Source organism: Thalassophryne amazonica, chromosome 15, assembly GCF_902500255.1.
Source record: "Thalassophryne amazonica chromosome 15, fThaAma1.1, whole genome shotgun sequence".
NCBI classification, from domain to species: Eukaryota; Metazoa; Chordata; class Actinopteri; order Batrachoidiformes; family Batrachoididae; genus Thalassophryne; species Thalassophryne amazonica.
In genome coordinates, this window is record NC_047117.1 from 65,524,179 (window position 1) to 65,550,626 (window position 26,448).

The 26,448-nt window shown below is 38.3% G+C and overlaps 1 long non-coding RNA gene across 1 annotated transcript; it reads left to right on the forward strand.

Annotated features, from left to right (window-relative positions):
- The first annotated feature begins 3,586 nt into the window (after positions 1-3,586).
- On the forward strand, positions 3,587-23,379 carry LOC117526349. Its single transcript, XR_004565264.1, has 3 exons — positions 3,587-3,748; positions 11,204-11,209; positions 23,369-23,379. It is a non-coding gene; the product is annotated as an uncharacterized LOC117526349 (long non-coding RNA).
- Positions 23,380-26,448: the final 3,069 nt, after the last annotated feature.

Genomic DNA, 26,448 nt, shown 5'->3' on the forward strand with positions numbered 1-26,448 from the left:
AAACTCCAGGACAGGTACATTGGCCCCTTCAGAATCCTCAAAGTCCTCAGTCCTGCCGCAGTGAAGCTCCAACTCCCGGCTTCACTGCGGATCCATCCGGTTTTCCACGTGTCACGTGTCAAACCTCATCACACCTCACCCCTCTGTGCTCCCGGACCGGCGCCCCCTCCTGCTCGGATCATCGACGGGGGGCCGGCTTGGACGGTGCGCCGGCTCCTGGACGTCCGTCGGATGGGTCGGGGGTTCCAATATCTGGTGGACTGGGAGGGGTATGGACCCGAAGAACGCTCCTGGGTGAAGAGGAGCTTCATCCTGGATCCGGCCCTCCTGGCCGACTTCTACCGCCGACACCCCGACAAACCTGGTCGGGCGCCAGGAGGCGCCCGTTGAGGGGGGGGGTCCTGTTGTGTGGGCCGCCAGAAGAGGAGGTACTGCTGGCCCACCACCAGAGGGCACCCTGCCTGAAGTGCGGGCTTCAGGCACGAGAGGGCGCTGCCGCCATGGACACAGCCGGGGGTGACAGCTGTCGCTCATTACCTCTTGACAGCTGTCACCCATCTACTCAACATCATCTCACTCCATAAAGACCAGACGTCATCTCCACCTCGTTGCCGAGATATCATACTTCATTGGAGGTAATATCCTCAGCCGTTTTGTAATTGCAATATTTGTATATTGTGAGTGTTTGCAGGAGTACCAGTTCCTCCGTCGGTGGAAGTTGTGAGAGCGCTGAAGGCACTCTTTTCCCCTGAGGAATCTACAGTACTCTGCAAGTTATTGAGTGAGAGGTGGAGGTGGCATTCCCACCGTTGTTGTTACTGGGTGTACACACACCCACACTTGACTGTCTTTGTTCTTCACCAGCAGTACCAGATCCGACAGTCGGGGACGGTGATCACCTGGGAATTCGGGACTTGGCGGCTCCAGTATTCACCAGGTTCTGGGGCGGCGGAAATCGTGTGGTTCCGGCTCTTCTTAGGACAGACGTCTTCTATCCTCGAGCCTGCCCACACGTCACCTTTGTGTATTGACTGTTATGATATTCTGAGATTGTCTGTATGTTCGTTGTGCACATTCACAACATTAAATTGTTATATTTTGGCTCATCTATTGACCGTTCATTTGCGCCCCCTGTTGTGGGTCCGTGTCACTACACTTTCCCAACAGGTAACATGGACTTGGACATGATAGTGGAATATCCTGTTTTTTTTTAACAAACACCCTTCCAGCTCCTCTGATCTGTCAACAAAGTCTCCAATCTTGACTTTGTGGGATGCATATCTGTGAAAGTTAGAATGTGGCTTTAATCTACAATGGCTGGTGGTACCAGGATGGAGCATTGTGCCCAACGGTAATGTGCAACTACAAAACCATACAAGCGCCTCCGAACATTGGTGGAGACATTAACGTGCACTAGTAGCACAGAAGGAAAAAAGCATGCTAAAAACCTGCAGTGAGGATAGACACTGCAGTATTAGATTTAGAAATATTTGAATACAATTACTCACACTAACTTGATTAAAAAGCAAATGTTGACCTGAACTAATTTTTATTGCATTTGGAAACAAAAGCACAACTTGTACCTTTGAAAATTCTGGTGTCGATTTCTGACAGAGAGAGATGTTTCAAATAAAAAACTAACTGGACTGGGTTTTTGTGATAAATGGGGCTTTTCTGCAGGGTTGTTGGAAATCCCAGCTTGGATTACAACTAATTAAATGGAAAGAAGTGTGTGTGTGTGTGTGTGTGTGTGTGTGTGTGTGTGTGTGTGTGTACACAGTGAAAATATACTGAGGAGGAAAAAGCGAGAGAAGAAAAAATCCATATGTTAAAAACTTGATACATTTCAGAGCCCCTAAGTAATTGGAGATACTAATATAATTGTTAACATAGGGACTAAATAACCACTTTCAGTTTTCTTTAAACAAATCAGGGGATGAATAAATGAGTATTTCCACATCGCTGAATGTGTCTTGGACTTCACTCAGTAATACAAACACTATGGTACTGTATGTAAATCTGTCTGGAGGAGGCAGGTCATGCACGAAAAAGACAATCGATGGAAGCCACAAAAACACCCAAACAAAGATACTATAGATTCTGTAAATACTTGAAACTTCATTTTCACTTCTCAAGTATTAGTGTGTTCATCTGCTATATGATATATTTAACTGATATTTCTGATCCAGAGAACCAATGATTTCTAAAGGAAAATCATGAAAATTATCAGGGGTGCCCAAACTTTTGCATACAACTGTATATATATATATATATATATATATATATATATATATATATATATATGTATGTATGTATGTATGTATGTATGCATGCATGTATGTATGTATCCATTCCACTATGTTATATTTATTTGACAGTGAACATAGTTTTGCCCATTTGTCTATATGACTCCTTCACTTCTTACAGAAGTATTTCTTTGCTTTCTTTTTATTGTTGTTTATGCACCAATGACACCAGATCAAATTCCTTGTATGTGAAAAATACTAGGCAATAAACTGGATTCTGATATATATATATATATATATATATATATATATATATATATATATACTCGTATAAAACAAAGCAAGCCTATAGATTTCGTAGAATGCATCTCACTTACGTGTGGTGTGAGTTCATTTGCATAATCTCCTATTTACAAAGAGATGTGCTGATGATGTGTGTGTTGGGTACAAAGTGCCCATTGTGCAGCCCCAGGATCTGGAAAATGCCCTGCAGGGCCCGCAGTGTGTGTGTGTGTGTGTGTGTGTGCATACGTGAGCCACACCTGTCAGGATGGCCTGAGGGAAGCAGTGACACCCCTATAATGAGCATGTACATGTCTGTGAAGCAGATATAGTCTGAGGGGTCCATTAAGACAGACAAGAGCATTAAAATCCATGATGTATATCAATCTTTTATGTCCTAATTGTTTCCCTCTATTAACTTGGCTTGTTATCATTCCAGTTTGTGTCTCTAACACACAAACGGCTGTGCATACTCCCACTCACTTTCTCCCACACTCAGCAGTATCCACACTTAGCAGCAGCAGCAGCATGATTTGATTACTTCTCTTCATCATGCCAAATCTTAATCTGCCCAAGACGCAGCAGGCCGATAGGATCAGACTGGGGAAATAATGGCAAAATCTGATTTTTTTTCCTTCTTTTTTTTAGGGGGGCTTTTGAGGAAATGAGCCCAGAAATGCTAAAATTGCTTGTGGCTGTGTCTCTAATGGCAAAATGTAATGTTTAGCAATCTGCTTAATATCCCCGCCACACTTATTAGATTTGTGGACATAAAGGAAATTGGAAGTTTTGCACTTATTGTTTTACAGTGGAGACACAAGAGAGGCAGTGGGAGGTTAGAAATCACTGATGAGAAGCTTAAAGTGACTGTGAGACAGAACATTTTTCAATACATTTTTACAACCCTTGTATCAACCTGAGTAATTTGACAGATGAAAAAAAAAGCAAAAACAAAATAAAAGTATTAATTTTGCTTGTCTATACATGCATGTTCTGTTTATCAATATGTCAGTCTCTTAAAGCTATGGTGTGTAGGATTTAGTGCAGGGGAGGGCAATTATTTTTGCAAAGGGCCAAATGGGAAACAGAAAATATTGTAGAGGGCCAGGTCAAAAGGTTAAACTCAAGTCTGCACAATAATAATTTTATTCCTATATAAAAAGCAGTAAATAGCATTGTTTTGACAAACTGTTAAATGTTCTGATTAGAAATTTTTAGTAGTAGTAGTAGTAGTAATAGTAGTGGTGCTGTTGGGAACTATCACCGCGCGCAATGCTTGCACTCGGGGTCCTATCCGACCTTGTGTCCAGAAGTCCGAAGACAAAAATGAAAATCTTTTAGTACTGTTTCTGGTCTGATTCTGTGCTGAATTTTTGATTAGTTAAATTTATCTAAAATGTTTGTGTTTCATTGACACACTGTATGTTACGAATGTGCAATAAACCTATTTGAAAGAAAAATAATGTACAGAAAGACAATTTAAAATGTGGGAGATTCCAGTCTTTTTACACATTTCTGCTGCATAATTTTCAATTTGAAAAGTTTGAATTGAAAGTTTGAATTGAAAGTATCACCGGGCTGGGGGCATTCACTTCAAATTGTTAAAATCTCACCTTGTCCTTGTGATTCAGATTTTGGCACCCCCTCTATATTGTCAAAAAATAAAATAAAAATAGAAAAACAAAAGGTCCAGCTTTCCTCCCCGAGTCAGCAGGTGTATTTCTGGAAAACATCTTATTTTCTGCATTTCACTCTGCATTTGTCGGCATTTCTCAGCGTGTGATGTACATTTACGAACAGCAGAAACATCCCATTGGCTGACACAGTGAAATGAACACTGCTTCATCCGATAACGAAGCTTCTCAGCTTTCATTTGAAAGTGAAGGTTCGGATTTACAGAGCCTGCACAGAGAGACAGGAGTCATCATAACACGATATCACACTTATGTAAACTTTGTAATTATTCTGTGGTTCCGTTTTTAACATTAGCAGCATTCAAGTGCACGCTGAGATGTTTTCTTCTAAGACGTACTGTCGGAGACACTCGTAAATGTTCTGATTTCAGTGCGACATGTCCTTTAAAATATACACTCAACAAAAATATAAACGCAACACTTTTGGTTTTGCTCCCATTTTGTATGAGATGAACTCAAAGATCTAAAACTTTTTCCACATACACAATATCACCATTTCCCTCAAATATTGTTCACAAACCAGTCTAAATCTGTGATAGTGAGCACTTCTCCTTTGCTGAGATAATCCATCCCACCTCACAGGTGTGCCATACCAAGATGCTGATTAGACACCATGATTAGTGCACAGGTGTGCCTTAGACTGTCCACAATAAAAGGCCACTCTGAAAGGTGCAGTTTTGTTTTACTGGGGGGGATACCAGTCAGTATCTGGTGTGACCACCATTTGCCTCATGCAGTGCAACACATCTCCTTCGCATAGAGTTGATCAGGTGGTCAATTGTGGCCTGTGGAATGTTGTTCCACTCCTCTTAAATGGCTGTGCGAAGTTGCTGGATATTGGCAGGAATTGGTACACACTGTCGTATACGCCGTTCCAGAGCATCCCAAACATGCTCAATGGGTGACATGTCCAGTGAGTATGCCAGCCATGCAAGAACTGGGACATTTTCAGCTTCCAAGAATTGTGTACAGATCCTTGCAACATGGGGCCGTGCATTATCCTGCTGCAACGAGGTGATGTTCTTTTATGTATGGCACAACAATGGGCCTCAGGATCGCGTCACGGTATCTCTGTGCATTCAAAATGCCATCAATAAAATGCACCTGTGTTCTTCGTCCATAACAGACACCTGCCCATACCATAACCCCACCGCCACCATGGGCCACTCGATCCACAACACTGACATCAGAAAACCGCTCACCCACACGACGCCACACGCTGTCTGCCATCTGCCCTGGACAGTGTGAACCGGGATTCATCCGTGAAGAGAACACCTCTCCACCTCCTCAGCAGCTGTCCGAGTGGCTGGTCTCAGATGATCTTGGAGGTGAACATGCTGGATGTGGAGGTCCTGGGCTGGTGTGGTTACACGTGGTCTGCTGTTGTGAGGCTGGTTGGATGTACTGCCAAATTCTCTGAAACGCCTTTGGAGACGGCTTATGGTAGAGAAATGAACATTCAATACACGAGCAACAGCTCTGGTTGACATTCCTGCTGTCAGCATGCCAATTGCGCGCTCTCTCAAATCTTGTGACATCTGTGGCATTTTGCTGTGTGATAAAACTGCACCTTTCAGAGTGGCCTTTTATTGTGGGCAGTCTAAGGCACACCTGTGCACTAATCATGGTGTCTAATCAGCATCTTGATATGGCACACCTGTGAGGTGGGATGGATTATCTCAGCAAAGGAGAAGTGCTCACTATCACAGATTTAGACTGGTTTGTGAACAATATTTGAGGGAAATGGTGATATTGTGTATGTGGAAAAAGTTTTAGATCTTTGAGTTCATCTCATACAAAATGGGAGCAAAACCAAAAGTGTTGCGTTTATATTTTTGTTGAGTGTAGAAGAATGGAAATAATGCACGCCACTATCCAGCGATCGCTGCTCCCTGCACGGGCTGTAGTCCTGCCAAGATGATCCTCTGATCATCTGGCTTCATGTATAATCCCTGCATTTTGTCATGGTTTGTGTCATTTGAATGTTGACAGGATAAAATAAAGAGCTGAAGTTGTTTATTGGAAATTTCCCGCAAAACTGGGTTTGTGCGCCGTTAGATTCCCACCAAGTCAACCGCTAATACATCATTAGATGACACCACACTATAGCGGTGCTACTTGGCAGTGTAAGTGGCACAGTTGTTCCATTGTCTGGGGAGAACTCTGATTTTATTCCTTAATTTCCAGGTATTTGCGGGCCGGTCCGAGTTAGCCAAAGGGCTGGATATGGCTCGCGGGCCGTAAAATGCCCAGGTTTGATTTAGTGGCATCTAGTGTTGAATTTGCAGATTGCATTATGCCATCACCGGTCTTGATTTCCCTTCATGTTATGGTTTATTTTAATGAGGAGGATTCCTGCTCTTTTGCCTTCTTTTGGGATGATCTCCCGCAAGTCAAATTCACCCACTATGCACATCACCAAAAAAACAAAACAAAACAAAACAAAACATGAAAACTGAACCTGCAGAGCAGATTTTGGCCTTAAATTAGCCAAAAACAAAACAAAACAAAACACATGTTTCTGCTTCATCAAGTAAACATTTTTCTCAAAATAACTACAACTTCCTGTTCTGTCATTTGACCTTAAAGAAATTACCTTTTTATTTGTTTCAGTAACAGATAAAAAGTATGCATAATGATTTTCACACGTACGTATAAACAGAAATTAACAGATTATAACATATCACATAATACATATAGTAATGTGCTTTTGTGTGTTGGGAACAATGTCTCGCCAACATTATAGCTGTGAAACCAGTCCAAGAATCTGTTGAGGGGCAGTTTGAAATGGGGGTGGCAGGTGTGGTACAGCATCAGGACCACAATTCAATTTGACTGTGCAAACCTGTTCAGACTTCTGTTAAAATAAAATTTATTTATACAGCAAAATGAAATATATGGTACATATAGATACATTTATGGCAGATACTTAAACAAATAATAATAATAATAATAATAATAATAATAATAATAATAATAATAATAATAATAATAATAATAATAATAATAATGTTCATCTGGTTTAATCATGTTATTTCAATAAAATGAAGAGGATTTTTTTAATTAGTATTTTTTAACAGTTTTCTCATATTACTGTCATATTACGAATGTTTTATAAATACTCATTGGTTACTTTTGGAAGAGAATCATGAACCAGTGTACTACCAGAAAGAAGGTCTCTGGTACATGGCCACATATGCCCCATTCTCCTTTTACATTTAGAGTTGCATTAGGTGGAGCATCTGGTGTAAAATTTTAATTTTTATTTGCCATTATAGTTCTTTTAGATTTATTAGCCTTATATTAAGTTCATTTTAGATTTACTGTCTATTCAGTTTTAGCTTTGTTAGTTTTCTATAATAGCAAAACAACCTTTTATAATTCTGGAGTCAATGTTTATTAAAGAAACAGATGAAACTGAAATAATTGACATACAGTAGTTCATAAATTAAAAGGTGGAAAAAATAAAGTGATAGCTTAAATTTTGATAGGTTTTTGATTTTAAAAAATATCATTGATTGTATTGTTAAGCCTATAACCTATATTTCTAATTTGTCATTAATGACTGGAAAATTTCCTTCTAAAATCAAAAAAACAGCTAAAGTGATACTGTTGTTCAAATCTGGTGATAAACATGTGTTTTCAAACTATAGGCCAATCTCACTGTTACCACAATTTTGTAGATTTCTGGAAAAGGTATTTGCAAGGAGGTTGAATGATTTCATAGCGAAACATCTTATACTTAGTGAGCAGCAATATGGATTTAGAAAAAAATCATACAACTTCATTGGCTTTAATCGACTTTGTTGAACAAGTTACAAATGCAATTGAGAATAAGAAATACACTTTTGGGGTTTTTTTTTTATTTACAGAAAGCATTTGACACCATAGATCATGCCTTATTATTGGATAAATTGCAGAAGTATGGTGTCAGGGGATTGGCATATGAGTGGACAGTGAGTTATTTATACAATAGGTATTAGTATGTTCATTTATGTGGGATAAATTCTGAAGTTTTGAAGATCACATGTGGGGTGCCCCAGGGTTCAGTCCTTGGCCCATTGTTGTTTCTTCATATATTAATGATATATGTTTGGTTTCTAAGTCCCTGACTTGTATTTTGTTTGCTGATGATAGAACTGTATTTTGTAGTGGGGATCATTTGGGACAGCTTTTGGACATGATGGAGAAGGAATTAAATAAATTTAAACAATGGTTTGATTCAAATAAATTATCATTCCATTTTGGTAAAACTAAGTGTATTATATTTGGAAATAAGCCCAGGAATTTAAGCAGAAATTTGTTATTACATGAAACTGAAACTGAACTTGTAATTGAAACAAAATTTATTGGGGTTTTATTGATGACAAATTAAGCTGGAAAACACATATCAATTATGTTAAATCTAAAATGTCTAAAGCCATTGCAATCCTGTATAAAGCAAAACACTTCCTCTCACAACATTCATGAACTATTTTATATCATTCATTACTTGTTCCATATATGACCTATTGCATTGAGGTATGGGGAAACACAAATACAAAACTAATACAAAACTAATATTTTTACTACAAAAGAAAGCCATAAGAATTATTACTGACAAACCCTACAGTGAACGAAAAAACCCATTATTTGTCAGTTTACATATTTTAAAATTCTGGGACTTGGTGGATTACACCACAATTCAAATCATGTATAAAGTAAAAAACAAACTTTTTCCTCAACATGTCCAAGATATGTTTAAAATGAGAGAGTCGTAGTTACAATTTCAGAGGAATTTTTAGAGGAGTATTTGAGAAGTCAAAACTTCGAACTATTAAAGGTCAGCTTTAAAAAGCTCTATAAGAACAATGTGATTGCTTCTTATAATCTGATGAACTCGGTTTATAGATTTTTGTTACCGTTTTAGGGCTTGTGCACTGTGTTTGTCTGGTTGTGTTTGATTAATTTATACTGTCTGTGATGGCATTTGCTGTTGGAAGTATGCATATATGTATGTGTGTGTGTGTGTGTGTGTGTGTGTGTGTGTGTGTGTGTGTGTGTGTGTGTGTGTGTGTGTGTGTGTGTGTGTGTGTGTGTGTGTGTGTGTGTGTGTGTGTGTGTGTGTGTGTGTGTATTTATATATATAAGTGGTGGGCTTTTCTAAACTTTGCTTCTGCCCACACCCTTTCGGTCACACATGTTCACTTTTGAATTGTCTTATTTATGAGTTTTTTGTTAGCGTTGAGTCTGTGTGCTGAATAAATTCATTCATTCATATTAAGGGAGTTTTAAATTCAGTTACTTTCAGAATAATTAGCTTAAGATTACATTTGTTTTGGGTTCTGTGAGTTTTGAATTGCTAAGCTTGATATCAAGTTATTTTTCAGCTCATTTATCGTTTCACATATCGTTTCACGATTATCACGTGATATTCAAATGACGCATCATTTTAGATTTGCTACATTAGGTTTAGATTTAGTTAGCTTGAAATTCAGTTTGTTACACATGGAGTTATCTTTCCTTTTAACATTCACTTGAAATTCAGTTGCAGTATATTTTAAATTTGTTTTTATATTCAGTTAATTTTAGATTAATTTATCTTTTCATTTAACATTCACTGAACATTAATTAATAATAGTTTTAGATGTGTTAGCTTATACTAAAATTAGTTTTCGATTCATTAAGTTTAAGATTTAGTTTTTTTTTTCTTTTAACTTTCACTGCATACCTAGTCAATTCTAGCATAGTTGTACATTTATAAGTTTTATATTAACTTAATTTTAGATTCACTTAGCTTTTCTGATAGCATGACATTTAGTTAGCTTTATATTCTGTTAGTTTTCCATTTAATTAGCTTTAGCTTTATGTTCCATTAGTTTTAAATGTGTTAATATTATATTTAGTTCTAGGTTAAGTTAGGTTTTCTTTTCATCTTTTCCTGATATTCAACTACAGTAGATTTAGATTTGTTAGCTTTAAGTGAAGTTAGCTTTTGATAGCTTTTCTGTTAGCTTGATATTGTGTTAGCAATATATTCTCTTAGTTTTACTCTCTGTTAGCCTTATATTTAGTTTAAAATTATACTTGCTTCATTTTACTGTTAATTTTAGATTCAGTTAACTTTTTGTTTATTTTGTGGGCAGTGTGCTGTGATGCTGGTGAGCAGATGACTTATGGGTTTGGTTGCACCAAAGCCATTTTTTTCTATGTGCATTTTGCAAGTGCTCTGTGTGTCTTTGGTGGGGTTTTCTCAAGCACTTAGTTCCCCTCATTACTGAACCATTCAAGTTAGGTTCATCTCTGAAAGGGGAGCAGTGGGACATCTTACACTGAAACGTCACTGTTTTCCAGAGATTCTTCCTCATAGGGATACGGCAACAGGTAACACACTCCTCAGTCTCAGCTGATGTGAGAATGCTTTTCCACACTTTCATTATCATAACAATTGCTCCACATGAAAATCATATTCATAAATAGTTCTGTGTATTTCTTTAATAGCCACCTGTGTTTTGACACTGCATGCTGTATGTCCATGGCAGTGATTCCAAGTAATTATTTCACATTGACGTTGTATTTGCTGTCATCTTGGGAATTGGTGCTTTTCTGGACGTTTGCAGCAAGAATGCACATGGCCTTTAATTAACATATGGAGGTGTAATTGTCACATACAGTTCACCTGGAAAGTATTCCCAGCGCTTCACTTTTTCCACATTTTGTTACTGTATGTTACAGCCTTATTCCAAAATTGAGTAAATTATTATTATTTTTTGCTCAAAATTCTACTCACAACACCCCATAATGACAACATAATTATTTTCTTTTAATTTGAGCAAATTTATTAAAAATAAGAATAAAAAATAAATCACATGTACATGTATTACATGTATGTTTGGGCAGTTTTGCCCATTCCTCTTTGTAGTACCTTTCAAGCTCCATCAGATTGGATGGGGAGCATTGGTGCACAGCCATTTTCAGATCTCCCCAGAGATGTTAAATCAGATTCAGGTGTGAGCTCTGGCTGGGCCACTCAAGGACATTCAAAGAGTTGTCCAGAAGCCACTCCTTTGATATCTTGCCTATGTGCTTAGGGTCATTGTACTGCTGAAAGATGTACCGTCACCCCAGTCTGATGTCAAGAGAGCTCTGGAGCAGGTTTTCATTCAGGATATCTCTGTATATTGCTGCATTCATCTTTCGCACAATCCTGACTAGTCTCCTCCGGTCTCTTCAAGTCAAAGAGTTCAACCTTTGTCTCATCAGGTCAAAGAATTTTGTTTCTCATGGGCTGAGAGTCCTTCAGGTGCCTTTTGGAAAACTCCAGATGGGCTGCCATGTGCTTTTTACTAGGGGGTGGCTTCTGTCTGGCCACTCTACCATACAGGCCTGATTGGTGGATTGCTACATAGATGGTTGTCCTTCTAGAAGGTTCTCTTCTGTCAACAGAGGAATGCTGGAGCTCTGACAGAGTGACCATTGGGTTCATAGCCACCTCCCTGACTAAGGCCCTTCTGCCTCAATCACTCATGTTAGATTGGCGGCCAGCTCTAGGAAGAGGGCTGGAGTATCCGAACTTCTCCCATCTACAGATGATGGAGGCCACTGTGCTCATTTGGACCTTCAAAGCAGCAGAAATGTTTCTGTACCCTTCCCCAGATCTGTACCTCGAGACAATCCTGTCTTGGAGGTCTACAGACAATTCCTTTGACTTCATGCTTGGTTTGTGCTCTGACATGCACTGTCAGCTGTGGGACCTAATATGTAGACAGGTGTGTGTGTCTTTCCAAATCATGTCCAGTCAAATGGATTTACCCCAGGTGGATTTTAATTAAGCTGTAGAAACATCTCAAGGATGATCAGTAGAAACAGGATGCACCTGAGCTCAATTTTGAGCTTTATGGCAAAGGCTGTGAATACTTACATACACGTGATTTCTTAGTTTTCTATTTTTAATAAATTTGCGAAAATCTCACAAAACGTATTTTACATTGTCATTATGGGGTATTGTGTGTAAAATTTTGAGGAAAAAATGAATTTAATCCATTTTGGAATTGCAAAATGTGGAAAAAGTGAAGCGCTATGAATACTTTCTGGATGCGGCTGCCTGAACCGCATCGACCTATCCAATCAGCTGCTTTATGTCCACTGTCCAAACTACTCAAAGTAACTGAATAGACAGACTCATTGCAAAGTTCAGTTAAAACATGCAGAAAATACCATTATTTGACAAAACCATGCTGGAACAATTAAAGAACATTAGCCTAATATTAGTCACCACATGAGACTGAACCTCTTCATATGTAAAGGTACGATACAACCATGACATTATTCTTTCTTCATCACTATGGGAAACAGTAGCAACCTAAAGTTGTCCCCTATTAATGACTAATTCCTCGGTTGGTTTTGCTCAGGCCAAGACAGAAAGCAGTGTGTGACCACTAGTAAAAGCAGCGCCGTGCTGGGATTCAGGAACGTTATCTGAGCTCAAAGTCCTAATTCCACACTGGGAATTCTGCCATCAGTAACATAATAAGTCTACTTTGGCTGTGAGGGAACAGAAAGGATTTTTCCTTTTGGCTCCTTCGCACGGTAAACTTTCTCAGGCGGGCGTAAACAGATCAACATTAAAACAGCTATTTTATTTTTCAGCTTCCCTGCAGTTGTCCAGGCTAATAAGAATAACTATTAAAACCACATTCTGAACCCCAGAGAGGCATTTATGGAAGAAGGGGAATTATATGACCTAAGCTCTGTAGGGTGTTTTATACCACAAAGTATTTTGGATGTAGCTGCTGCAATTGCACAGTTTGTCTGAACCTTATTTCCCAAAGCCTTTGTATTTTTCTGTTTGGGTTTAACAGTCTAATCTATGGTCACCTCTCACCCAAAAAACAGAATTAAGTCTCACTTAGCAACATGTAGAAGTGATCCCTCCTTTATTTTTCTGTTTGAGGGTGAATGGTTTAAACAAAGCTACATTTTTTAAAAGCTTCACTGGGCATCAAACTTTGGTAAAACATCTAAAGATGATCCGGTGTTCCAATAGTAGCTTATGAAAGTCACACTCAGCACTCTGAAAGAAGACACAAGGGCAAGGATCAAGGACCACACAGCAGTACAGTTACTAAAACTTTAATGATGGTATATTGCTGCTTTTATTTTCTCATAATTTCAACAAAATGTTTAATGGAATTACTGTTGGCTTTGTTGACTATAATGCCGACAATGCTCATTATTTTTCTGGTGTAACTCAGGATCCCCCCTTTCTTTGAGTAACAGTAACAGCACTTGATGTTTCATTGTGCCAATAATAATCTCAGGAAAGATTATTTGGTATAGTATAATTATAGTTGAAGTATAATTGTGCTGAATCCTTTCTAAAACACATAAACGGTGGAAGATGAGCTAAAGCAATGTGCTGCAGTGTCTAAAGTGTAATATACTATATGTACCGCTAGAGGCCACTAGAGTCCGTTTACATAAAACTGGATGGACGTGTGGTGAGATCATGTGCAGCAAATTCAGCTGTTCTTTGTAAATTTGTAAGAAGTGATGAACAATTTAATCATTATTTTGTAAGAATTAGCTGGCTTAAAATAAAACGTAAAAATTTGGACGGTGTTAATACAAATGATAAAATTAAAGGGGCTAGAGAGGGCAAAGGTCCATTACATGGTTTGAATTAATTTGCCAGTGTAGGAAACAGTGCAGGTGATCTGTACTGAGCTACAGCACAAAATTTGAAGTACAAATTTGAATTTTCGTAATGATGAAATGTTCAAGGGAAGGAAACAGCAGACTATAAAAAAAGCAAGAAGGGAAGTGCTATTTGGAAAATTCTTACAATTAACAGAGTCTGTTAATTTGGATGTCACACTCTTATTTTGCAGTGGTCTCCAAAAATGTCTTTCATTTTTAGATAGATCAGTTCAATTTTTAATCAGTCATTATTCATATTAGAAACACGAGTTTCCAAGTTGATTGTTATGAAAGGGACTTTAACATGCACACAGGAGATCCTGCACATTTATTTTTACCTTTGTACGACTTACGCCAATATTGAAGATTGAAAAATGTGTCATACCATACGTGCAAACTGGCACTGTTTAAACAGAAACAAACCCAAGGTAAGAACCTTGGGTTTGACAGGAAATCAAAGAGAAATATAAGCTTCATGCTATTAAGGTTTTGACTGATATATTTGTTTGATGAACTAGGTTTTTTCCAATCTCCTTATGTGTTGAAAATTTATCTATGTGTGACACAAAAACAGCTTGACATTATGCTGTATCGAAAGAACCACTGGTCATGCGGTCTTAGTGTTGCTATCAAGTTCTTTGCATGATGTAAGTTACCGTAGGATCTGATGGAACACTTTGTCACAAACAGAGATGTTGTTGTAGAACTTGCCAACATCAACACAATATACATACATATATATATATATATATATATATATATATACATATTTATATATACACACACACACACACACACACACACACACACACACACACACACACACACACACACATATATATATATATATATATATATATATATATATATATATATATATATATATATATATATCATGAACCCAAAGTTTCTATTTGATCCAGTTGAATGTGCTCCCTGAAAATAACTGGAAATGCCTGTTCACTGTAACAGTGCAGGGCTTTGGACAACATAAGTATGTGTGAGTTAAGCGCCTTGGGGCAACTGTTTGTTGTGATTTGGCGCTATATAAATAAAACTGATTTGATTTGATTTGATTTTGAGTGCAGAACTGAAAGTTTTCCAGACATTCCCAGATATCCATTTTTGGATGAACCAATATATTTTTCCGGGAAACATATATGGCCGCAGCCATTTTTGTAATTTAGTTAGGTGCTCTTTTGACTGAGAGAAAGACAATCTGACATGAAACTGAGCTAATTCAGTTGAAAAAAAAAAGTATGTTTGGGACTGTACTATTTGGTATGTGTTGCAGAATACAAATGTTTAATAGCCCAGAATCACTGTATTGGCTAAGCTAATCTTGTCGCTGCTGCATTCAAAATCAAGGCATTGTGAGCATATCGTTTCAAGCAACGTGAACAAACATTGCAGTATCCACTGCAGTTATTCACTCATCCTAATATTTATATCATTATCAAGAAAGTACATCAAACAGAAAATGTTAGCATTGCTAAGTTAGCATGGTGTTAAACTTCTTCTTCTTGTATCTTTAATGGTGGTTAACAAACCTGTTTGTGTATTGCTGCTGCCAACTGGACTGCACCTTTTCATAATGTATGTTTGTAGTGTCTGAATAGAATAGAATAGAATAGAATGGCACCGCATATTCATACTGTGTTTGGGAGCAGAATTTAACTCTGTCCTGGGTTTCTTACGAGTGTTAAAGCATTTAGCCATGTTTGGCACAAGATGTCCACACGTGTGCACATGCAGGCACACATACACATATGCACAATAGTATGCTTTATAAGGTGCCTACCGATGTCATGGCAACCCCATATCCTCAGCAAGAGGGAAGATGTTGTGTGCCAAAAAAATGCCATGGTAACTTTTTTTTTCTTTTTGAAAGCCACGTTGCCCAGAAACCTTTGAAGCTTATTAAATGAAACCAGTAGGGAGACAAACGGGGAGGGAGAGAGAAACAGAGAGAGAGAGAGAGAGAGAGAGAGAAACTTGTGTAGGAGAGATGTGGCCATGGATCCTGTTCCAAGGCTGAAGTCGATTTATTGTTTTTGGGAAGAAGACGTTGTAAGGCTGGAGTGACGACGAGTAATAAGATCGTTTGTGGTATCTTCAGTTATTCTGCTTTTCAAAGTGATAAATTTGCATTAACTTATCCACAGTTGTACACTGAGATTTAGTTTGTCAGAACAGCTGTATGTTCACCTTTCAAAGGCTGGAGCAGTGTGTTAGCTGGATTCCGTGATGTTGGTTAAAACGTGTCAGGTGGTGCCTTTTTATCCTGTGTATTAAAGCTACAGTGTGGAGGGTTTACTGCCATGTAGCAGTGAGAGTGCACATTGCATTGTGATGTTTCTGGTCATGATTTTGTTTCCCTTCATGTTTTCACTTCTTTGACGAGGAGGATTCATGCGCTCTTGTCTTCTCTTGTGATAAGTGATATGTTTGATGCTCCATTTCCTAAAAATGAGGGTTCTCATAGTTGTTAGTTTGCAATAGCAGGTAGTTGACAGTGTGAAGGACCATAACCACCTATTCTTCTGCTTTCTTCTTCAGTCTTCTGACTGTAACGCAAAACACAAAAGATGGAGTATATTTGTCCCTTTTGGGCGGCCTCCGTGAGAGGGCCTGCTCCCATGTAAATATGAAAGTCTCATTCCAAGCTTATGAAAACACATTGATGTTGTGATTATACACCAATGAACAGATGGACATGAATGCTATATTCCATTTCTGGTCATAACCATCCCAACAGTAAATCCTACATACTGTAGCTTTAAAGTACTACCTGTGATCACAGTGTGCATGTATTTTTGTGCGTGTATTGTATGTTTTTTCCTGTGTGCTTGCTCTCACAGTGTAATTAAATCAGCCCAGTTCTCCTTGAGTTAGTTTGCGGCACCAGCGGTGCTGCCCAGTGAGACAGTGTTGGGCTCTGCCAGTTTCATTAGCCCTGATGGATGACCTCATGACAAGCATTTCACTCACCTACACTTCAAAGACAGCACACACCAACTCTGGACAGGTAGAAAAGTGAACATGTGCATACATGGCTGTATGCGTGCCAGCAGGGAAAACGGCGGGAGTATTTCATTTCATGCCGCTGTGGCCTTCTGAAACAATTTGGCCATACAGTGTGAGTGATTATTCAAAACCCTGCTGCAAGAGTTCTCACCAAGACTAGGAAATTTACTTGAATACTGGAGCCTCACCATACTGGCTCCATGTGAATGCAAGATCATAGCTTTAAGGTTTAGTTGTTAACATTTAAAATAACAAATTGATTTGAGCTTGTGTGCTTTGCCTTCTTAAGAACTGCTACTTCTTTTCCACCAGCGAATAAGTAGTCAGGAGGCTCGCTCCAAAGATTTCTTTCACAGTACTCTTTTTCTGTTTAATAAGCTGTCGTTTGAAATAACAGCGCCTGTCCCTGCTCCAGGCTAAAGTCCCTACTTATTTTAAAAGTGCAAGCATTGTGTACCCATGCCCGAAGAAACCAGTGATCACAGACCCTGATTTAGTATCAGCCAGCTGCTGTCACACCCAGAATAAGGAATGGATTTGATTGTCATGGCATTATTGGCCTTTAAATTATTTCTTTGAACTGCTGATTTTCTTGGGCAGAGTGATTATACACCATACATCTGTAATAGAAAAAATACCCAAGAATTTGATCAACAAGTTTTAATTTGTGCTGAGTTTTCTGACCTTTACACAGGGTAAAATGTATATTCATGTGCAAATTTAAATAGACCATATGGAATGTCATCTGAGAGACTTTGGGCTCTGTTGATTTCAGTTTTCTCTTGGGATTTCCACTGTCTGTCTTTAAGCTAACTTTAGATTGTTGTTTATATTGACCATCCTTATACTACCTCATTATGTATCACATATGCGATGACTAATCCAGTCTTTTTAAGATGTAGGGATTGCACTCATGTTGAATTCATTCTTATTGTATTTTATTTGTATTTATTGCAAAATTGTTCATTAGATTACTGTGGCTATACAGTATTATAACATTTTTTATATTTATTTATTTATTTATTACAAATTTTGTTACTAAATCTACAGAATTTTATTACAAAATATGATCATGCAATATTAAAATGATTGTAAAACACAATTGCTCATACTTTAAGTCATGTTTTTCTTAAAATAGTTTTGAGGTCCTGCAACGTATACTCTGGTCCAACTTATATACCGAAAGATTCTGGTCTTGAATTGTTCTGACAAGCTCAAACTGACCAACAGTCAATTATTGGGGTCAAGATCATTGCCCAGTGATCTTGACCCCAAAAACTGACTGTGAAACGTGTACATTTTTGCACCAAACTTACCACGTATACACTAAAAAAATCAGTTGGATTTACATGACTTAAATGTGTGCATGATCAGGAGACATTGTGATCATGTCCAACCAATGTACATATGTAAGTCATGTTTCCTTTTTCAAGTGTGGGGAGGTGAGCTCTGGGATTGCCCAGCAACGTCACATTTGCCAAATATTTGGGGCCAAGGTCAGGTCTCTTACTTTACTCCTCCCAGGACCTTATGCTGATTTCTTCCAAACCTGGTATGTTAAGAAAGTTGAACACAAAATTGCCTTAAAGAAGTCACACATTAGTGGACTCCAAAACTGCCCTGGTAAGGTCATATAGAGGTTAATCATTCAGGTAGAAGTCAAAGTCACTGGGGTGAAAGGTTTGATTGCCTTAGCTTTTATTGTCTTCATGCCCACGAGTACTATTATACAGTACACTATCTTGCAGTGTAATATTAGCAAGTCTAGCCTCTCAAACGCTTCTATTATTGCTCCCTTAAGGTTCAGCTTCAAGCAGTAATTTATGCCGTATGTGCAAAGTAAAGGCCTCTCCAGATTATACCTTGACATGCCCTATATCCTGAAAATGCAGGTGTTCTTTGTATTCCATAACTGAAAACAAAATCAGCAAGTCAGATGACTTTCTTTTATTGTGCTCCTTTTCCACTGGAATATCGTGTCTGCTGACATAATAACGCATAATTCTATTAAGTCCTTTAAATACAGACATAAAACACCCCATATGGAAAAGATATACATAAATTTGATAAAGTTTGTATCTGTTCTATCTGGAACATGTAAGTAAACTAGTAAGTAAATTTGTACAATATGTGACTATAAACTGGGAACTTAAAAGAACAATATATGACAGTAATTCCACATACAGAATCCTTAGTAGATATGTGTCATAACAAACTGAGACTTATAAGCACAACACATGTCAAATATAAAGTTTATTACTGTAACTGTTGTAACTTCTTGTAAGTTTTTTCTATTTCTTTTCCATATGGGACACCAGTTCTCTTTCACAGGTTATTAGCTCTAAGGTATTACTGACAGTTCAAACATGATGAACGCTTTCATCACTGCTCTCTGGTGGTTAAGATTCAATCTCATTTCACTCTAATTTATGTTGTGTTAGCAAAACATTGACCTGTCCACCCAACAAGTGTGTTAAAGTGGTTTCAGATCCTTCATATAAGCAGTGTCTTTACCCACACCCTAGTCTGAGTCTTGGTGTGCTCTCTGTTCTCAAAATGCAGGCGTACTCAGCCCAGTCTCACGTTTTTTTTTTCCGTGCCCCTGTTTTCGTGACAGGGTTTTTTTTTATTTTGCTATTTATAATCTTCCCCTTCTCTTAACTCTCACCATAACCTAGCGTTAAGTGTGTACCCTCCCCAAACGTTAACCATGCTCCCCCCAGATCCCCCCTTTTGAACCCACATTTTTTTACACCCCCCCCACAGATACCCCACATTTTGTGCCCCGGTCACGAAATTAATTCATGCCCCCATTATGAAAAATGCCCCATTTTCGTACACCCCTCGCAAAGTCGTAGACTAATGTACTTATCGGAACCCAGTCTCACAAACTGCCATGAGACTGGGTTGGGCAGGGATTGTATCTCAAAAGTGAAAAATAAGTCAGCAGGCAGGATGACTGGAAGTAAAACTATTCTGGTCTGACAGCTTCAAGGGAAGCCCTTTGGTTTTTATGTTTAATTGATACATTGAAATGTAAGACCTAATAAACCATTTGTTTAGATTCAGTGAAACTTCACAGTGTCACTCATTTCTCACTGCTGTGGCAAACACAAAAAGTTCAAAGTTTTAAGGTTTAGATACAACATGTGCCACTATGTTTATCAAGAAGCACTCGTATTGTTCACTACATCAATAGTTTAATGTAACTGGGGCAGGCAGGGAGGCAAAATAATGAGTTTGTGTGCTTTGTAAAAGAACAAAACCAAGATTGAAATAAAAGATCACCAGCCCAAGCACCACTCATGTAGGTTTTCTCCTATCTTTTTTGCTGAATGTTGTGCATTACTAACATACACACAGAGAATTGACAACACAAAAATGTTATGGCTAAGAGAATCTTTACTGACTACAACTGTTCAATTCATTGCAAATAAAATAATAAATTGTGAAAATCTGCCCAGAGATGTTCAGTCAGATTCAGGTCTGGGCTCTCAAGGACATTCACAGAACTGCCCTGAAGCCACTCCTTTGATATCTTGGCTGTGTGCTCAGGGTCATTGTCCTACTGAAAGATGAACCATTGTCCCAGAGTGAGGTCAAGAGTGCTCTGGAGCAGGTTTTCATCCAGGATGTACATTGCTGCATTCATCTTTCTTTCAATCCTGACTGGTCTCCCAGTTCCTGCCACTGAAAAACATCCTCACAGCATGATGCTGCCACCACCATGCTTCACTGTAGGGATAGTGCCTTGTTTCCTCCAAACTTGATGCCTGGTATTCACACCAAAGAGTTCAATCTTTGTCTCATCAGACCAGAGAATTTTGTTTCTCATGGTCTGAGAGTACTTCAGACCAGGCTGTCATGTGCCTTTTACTAAGGAGTGGTTTCCATCTGGCCACTCTATGATACATGCTCATTCTGGAAGGTTCTCCTATCTCCACAGAGGAATCCTGGAGCTCTGACAGAATAGCCATTGGGTTCTTGGTCACCTCCCTGACAAAGGTCCTTCTCCCCCGATTGCTAGGTTTTGACTGGTGGCCAGCTCTAGGAAGAGTCCTGATGGATCTGAATGTCTTCCATTTACAGATTATGGAGGCCACTGTGCTCATTGAGACCATCAAAGCAACAGAAATGTTTCTGTACCCTTCCCTGATTTGTACCTTGAGACAATCCTGTCTCAGAGGTCTACAGTCATTTCTTGTGACTTCATGCTTGGTTTGTGCTCTGACATGCACTGTCAGCTGTGGGACCTGTCAGGTGTGTGTTTTTCCAAATCATGTTCATTCAACTGAATTTACCCCTGGTGGACTCCAATCAAGATGTAGAAGCATCTCAAGGATGATCAGTGGAAACAGGATGCACCTGAGCTCAATTTTGAGCTTTATGACAAAGGCTGTAAATACTTATGTACCTGTGATTTCTTAGGTTTTTTTACATCTTTAATAAATTTGCAAAAATATCAAAACAAAAAAAAAACTTTTTCACATTATCATTATGGGGTTTTGTGTTTAGAATTGTACAATACAAGCTCAAATTAATAAAAAAAAACAGGTTGTAAAGCTTCTTTTCTCCGTGGTGTAGTTAGTGGTTCAAATATGCACCAAATTGCAGGAAATGTAGCCTAAAAATTCAAAATTTCTGGGAGGCATCCACCCTAGGGCTTACTCATTCACAAATCCACACCTCCCCCCCTCCCCCCTTTACAAAATCCTGGCTCTGCCCCTGGTAGTGGGTGTAACCTTTACTTTAGTAATCATTATTCAGTACTTATTTATGCTTTACTTCCAAATATTACTTATTTGCAATTGTGCATACAGAGCCTAAAAGTGTCCCCTTTCAAAAATGAAAATAAATAATTAAATTACCAACCATTTTGTGTTGGAAAAACTCACGCAATGATTCATGGGGTTGTTTGGGCCGTGAATGATTCACCTGATGTATCCTTTGTTTATGGAGGGAAAGAAGGCTGCAAACGCCGTACGCTTCTCAAGTAGGCTTTGAAATGGAACAGTCTAGTCACGCCACAAACTATACTGTATTTTCCAAAGTGTAAGTCAAGGTTTTTTTTGTTTGTTTACTTATTAGTTTGGGAGGTCCTGTGACTTATAGTGAAACTTATATGTCTGTCGGTGTCCCAAAAAAATATGCAACATTTTAACAGCAAAGAAAATGGTCAAAGCATATGTCTAGGAAATAAATGTATGGCTGGATAGAAAGCTGAAAGGTTAAAGTTTTTCATACCAATGTCAGTATTGGCCCTGCATTTTGTCAGTCTAACATAAAGTCGCTGCACCTGTTTGCCAAAACTCAATTTTTGTTTGCCGTAGTATGGTTAATCTTGGCATTTTCCTGAGTCTTGCTTGGCATCAACATAAACTTCAGGGTCTCTGCAAGTAAAAAAGAAACATAAGTGATTAAGTTTGTAGCATTTAAGGGTCAAACCGAGTGTTTTAAATGTTGTATATTTTTGGGACACCCTATATACTAAGTGTAATACCAAAAATAATAATTCATATAATGCTTTCCCAAGAATCAAAGCGAAACAAAATAAAATAAATAACACAAACTTCAATAATAAAAGAATATATGCTAGTAACAAACGTACACCACACAATGGGAAAAAAATCCCAATTTAAAGAGCTCCTAACACAAAATAAAGGCATGACTTATACACCGATGTGAGTTCTATGTGTTTTTCCACTTCAAGAGGCATTTTTGTCAGTTGCAATGTTTATACTCCTGTGTGACTTATACTCCGAAAAATACAGTAAATATAATGATTATTTTTAAATACACGTCATCACTTTTTCAGACTCTTATCTTTAAAAGAATCATAGGACGGACACATGAACACTTCAAAGTCATCGAACATGTCTTGGATTTCATTTACTTTCATTAACAAATACAAACAGTTTGGTTTCTTCTCCCTGCAAAATCCGGACCTGTCTTTATATTTTCATCACTTTTATTTTTCAGCCCTCATATTTTCACACATTTATGTTTCTGTTTCTGTGTAATTGTAGCACTTCTGCACCTTTGTCTGTGCTGATGAAATCGAGGGACAGAGGGAGTTCTACATGATGGACACTAAAAATCCCATTGAGGTGATGCAGTTTTGGCATAATCTAATAAGTCTGCACATGCAAACAGCCTACAGTTCACATTGATAGTCACCTACGTAAAAAAAAAAAAAAAAAAATGTTATTATGATCTTGGCATTGTTGCTTTGTCAGTGCGTATGATTGCACTGCTTTGTGCATGTCTGTGCGCACACCGTGCAGCAGGGGCAGGGCGAGGCGCTTAGTTAGGACTTGTGGTGGCGATTTCCATATTGCCTGGGGTCATGTGGGCATGGTGCCCACTCCTGGTGCTGTGGGTGCCCGCTGAGGCGTGGGGAGATTAAAGCGGGCGCATGGTGCCACAAAGGGGCCTGTCTAGTGCTTTTTAATTCCCCTAAATTAGGGCACGGTGCCAAGGTAGCTCCCTGCTATGGCAAACACTATAACTGGCACCATAACTACCGCTCAGCAAGATGGCAAGAGAGGGAGACTGAACAATGAAAAAACAGTGGCTCACTCCTCTTTACACACACACTTGCATACTTCTAATTAGCAGCCTGTATAGTTTAAAAGCAGGCAAGGGATCGTCTTGGTAACTCACCATCAATTTTTTTTTGTATTCTGTTGCAATGATTTGAAAATTAGCAGTGGAATGTGCAAGCTGGTGCGTGTTTTTGTGCATGTACACATTATTTGTGCACATATGCAAGTGAAAATCGGCAATGCCTAAGGGCCATGGCATGCTACTAAAGGAACCGTAGGTGGACACTTGGTTCGTATTCAAGTATGTCTTTGCATATTTGCATGTGCGTGCATTCATGCCCTCGGGGTGGTGGCATGCTGCTAAAGGGCTGGTGCGCAGACGCCGGAGTATATGTGTACGTGTCAGGTCTCACAGGTCTGGTACATTGTCTGCCTGATCCAGAGCTATCCGATGCAGTGCCAGGAGGTGTTGGTCCACCATAGGATCTCTGAGAGCTTTTTATTCTATCTGATAAATATGTAAGTGATCCAGCATTTTATTAAAGATGTGTCACAGGCCGACAGGAAATCTGACACTCTGCTGCTCTGAAATGAAATTATTTAATAAATACTGAGGCAAGTACAACTCTTTTATTTATTTGTTTATTTACAATTCCAGAAATAAAGCCATATTTGTGATGTTTTTTCAGGTTGACATCAAGACAGCTGAAAAATTATTAGACTCCTTTTTTTTATTTTACTTTGAGAAAATATTTTAAATGTGTACGGCCTTTCCTTTGTTTTTTGTTTGTTTTTTTAAAGAGTCAGTTGAGGTGGCTCGGGCAGCCTTTCCGGATGTCCCCTGGACGCCTCGCTGGAGAGGTATTCCTGGCACATCCCATTGGGAGGAGGCCCCGGGGAAGACCCAGGACACGCTGGAAGAATTACATCTCTCGGCTGGCTTGGGAAGGCCTTGGGGTTCCCCCGGAGGAGCTGGGGGAGGTGTGTGTGGATCGGGAGGTCTGGGCGGCTTTGCTTGAGCTGCCCCCGCGACCCGACTCCGGATAAAGCGGAAGAAAATGGATGGATGGATGGATGAAGACATAAAAATAATTTTCTTCGGAGCCCCTATAATTTTATTTATCAGCCTTTAAATACTGGATTCATACTATGACATTGCCAATATGATCAAAATTCATGTTGTTTCGACAAATTTAATAAATAGTTCCCCTGAAGGGAAAAAAATTCAAATGAACAGACAGCCTTAAATTGCGTTTGGTAGCAACCCATACAGCCTATGATAGTGACCATAGCAACATCATGGATCACATGGGGCTTCTCATCACTTGTGCGAGGAATGCTGGGAAGCACACAGTGACAGCCAATCAGACTAGAGATGCATAGGGACATCAACTGGTTACTCACACAAACAAAATAATCCAAGATGGCAGAAAATGCTCTGTAACAGCTTATTTTTGTATAAATCTAATACGTTTCTCTTGTATTTGGTAAAAGTTAGCGAGAAATAAACACTTCTAAAAATGCTGTTGTTGAAACCAGATAACGCATCTGAAGTGATTTACAAGGCATCTTACAGATGTTAGCATGCATGCATCATTTACGCACATCATGCAAGGTCAATGGTAACTTTTGATAATTTTAAAACCTCATGCATCCACACACGCACATTCTCCTGCAGACGGTGTTAAAAGGAAAATAAAATATTTGTTATCCCCTCCCCAGGTAAATATCTTCTCTTTATTAAAATGAGCTGTAATTTTGCAGCATGTTTCAAAATTAAACCGCCATTATAATGCCTGCAATGAAGGATTTCATGTTTTGGGTGGTCAACTTCATTTCATGTCTTAATATATAAGGCATCCATTCCTACATTTAAGGCAGTTAATGTGAAATGTCAAAACATTCCTTTTCAGGCACATATCAACAGTGATTAAAAAAAAACTAATTATAGAAACTAATCAGTTATCAAATTAAAAACCCTTTATTCACAAAGCAAGAAAAACAAAACCTTTATTTCTCCGTATTTGTGCATGACAACACAAAGACATCTGCTGATCACTTAATAGTAAAATAGCTGTAAAAACACATTACATACAACCTATTTTCTTACAAATTACTGAAGACTACTGAAATTAAATTAGTTTTTAAGATGAAAAATAGTCACACATTTTGTTTATTTTTAAACCCTTTCTCATTCTTTTTTTCATTCTTTTTTTTAATATATATAATGTTTACTAAATTGTATAATAATGTGAAGTGTTTTATGTATGTATTTTAACTAACACTTATTTTTAGGGTGATTGCTTCCACCTGTCCAGGGACTGCAGATTAAAAATAGCCGCTAAGGCTAATTCTGGTGCATTCACAGAAATGTTCATTAATGTACATTGTCCCTGTCAAATAAACTAATAAATAAATAAACAGGCATTTGGCAGCTTTTGATTATTTTTGTGCCTAAAATTTTGCACAACACTGTAACTTGGTGATTCTCTGGATTCAGATATAGAATCTGACCCATTTTGTCAAAATTGATTCCCTGATCTTAATAAAAAATTGGAGGACAGTGTGTCTCTATGGTCACCATACTCTCGTAAAGTTATCCTCACACAATTTCAAAGATGAGCAACTAAAATTGTATTTGAGTTATCAGGTCTACATAATACATATGAGGACAGACACACAGCATTGAAATTACAGTGCATCCAGAAAGTATTCACAGCTCTTCACTTTTTCAACATTTTGTTATGTTACAGCCTTATTGCAAAATGGATGAAATTAATTTTGTTTCCTCAAAATTCTACACATAATACCCTGTAGTGACAATGTGGAAAAAGTTTTTTTTTTTTTTTGTTTTTTAGATTTTTGCAAATTTATTAAATATTTAAAAAGCTGAGAAATGACATGTACATAAGTATTCACTCCCTTTGCCATGAAGCTCAAAATTGAGCTTAGGCGCATCCTGTTTCCGCTGGTCAT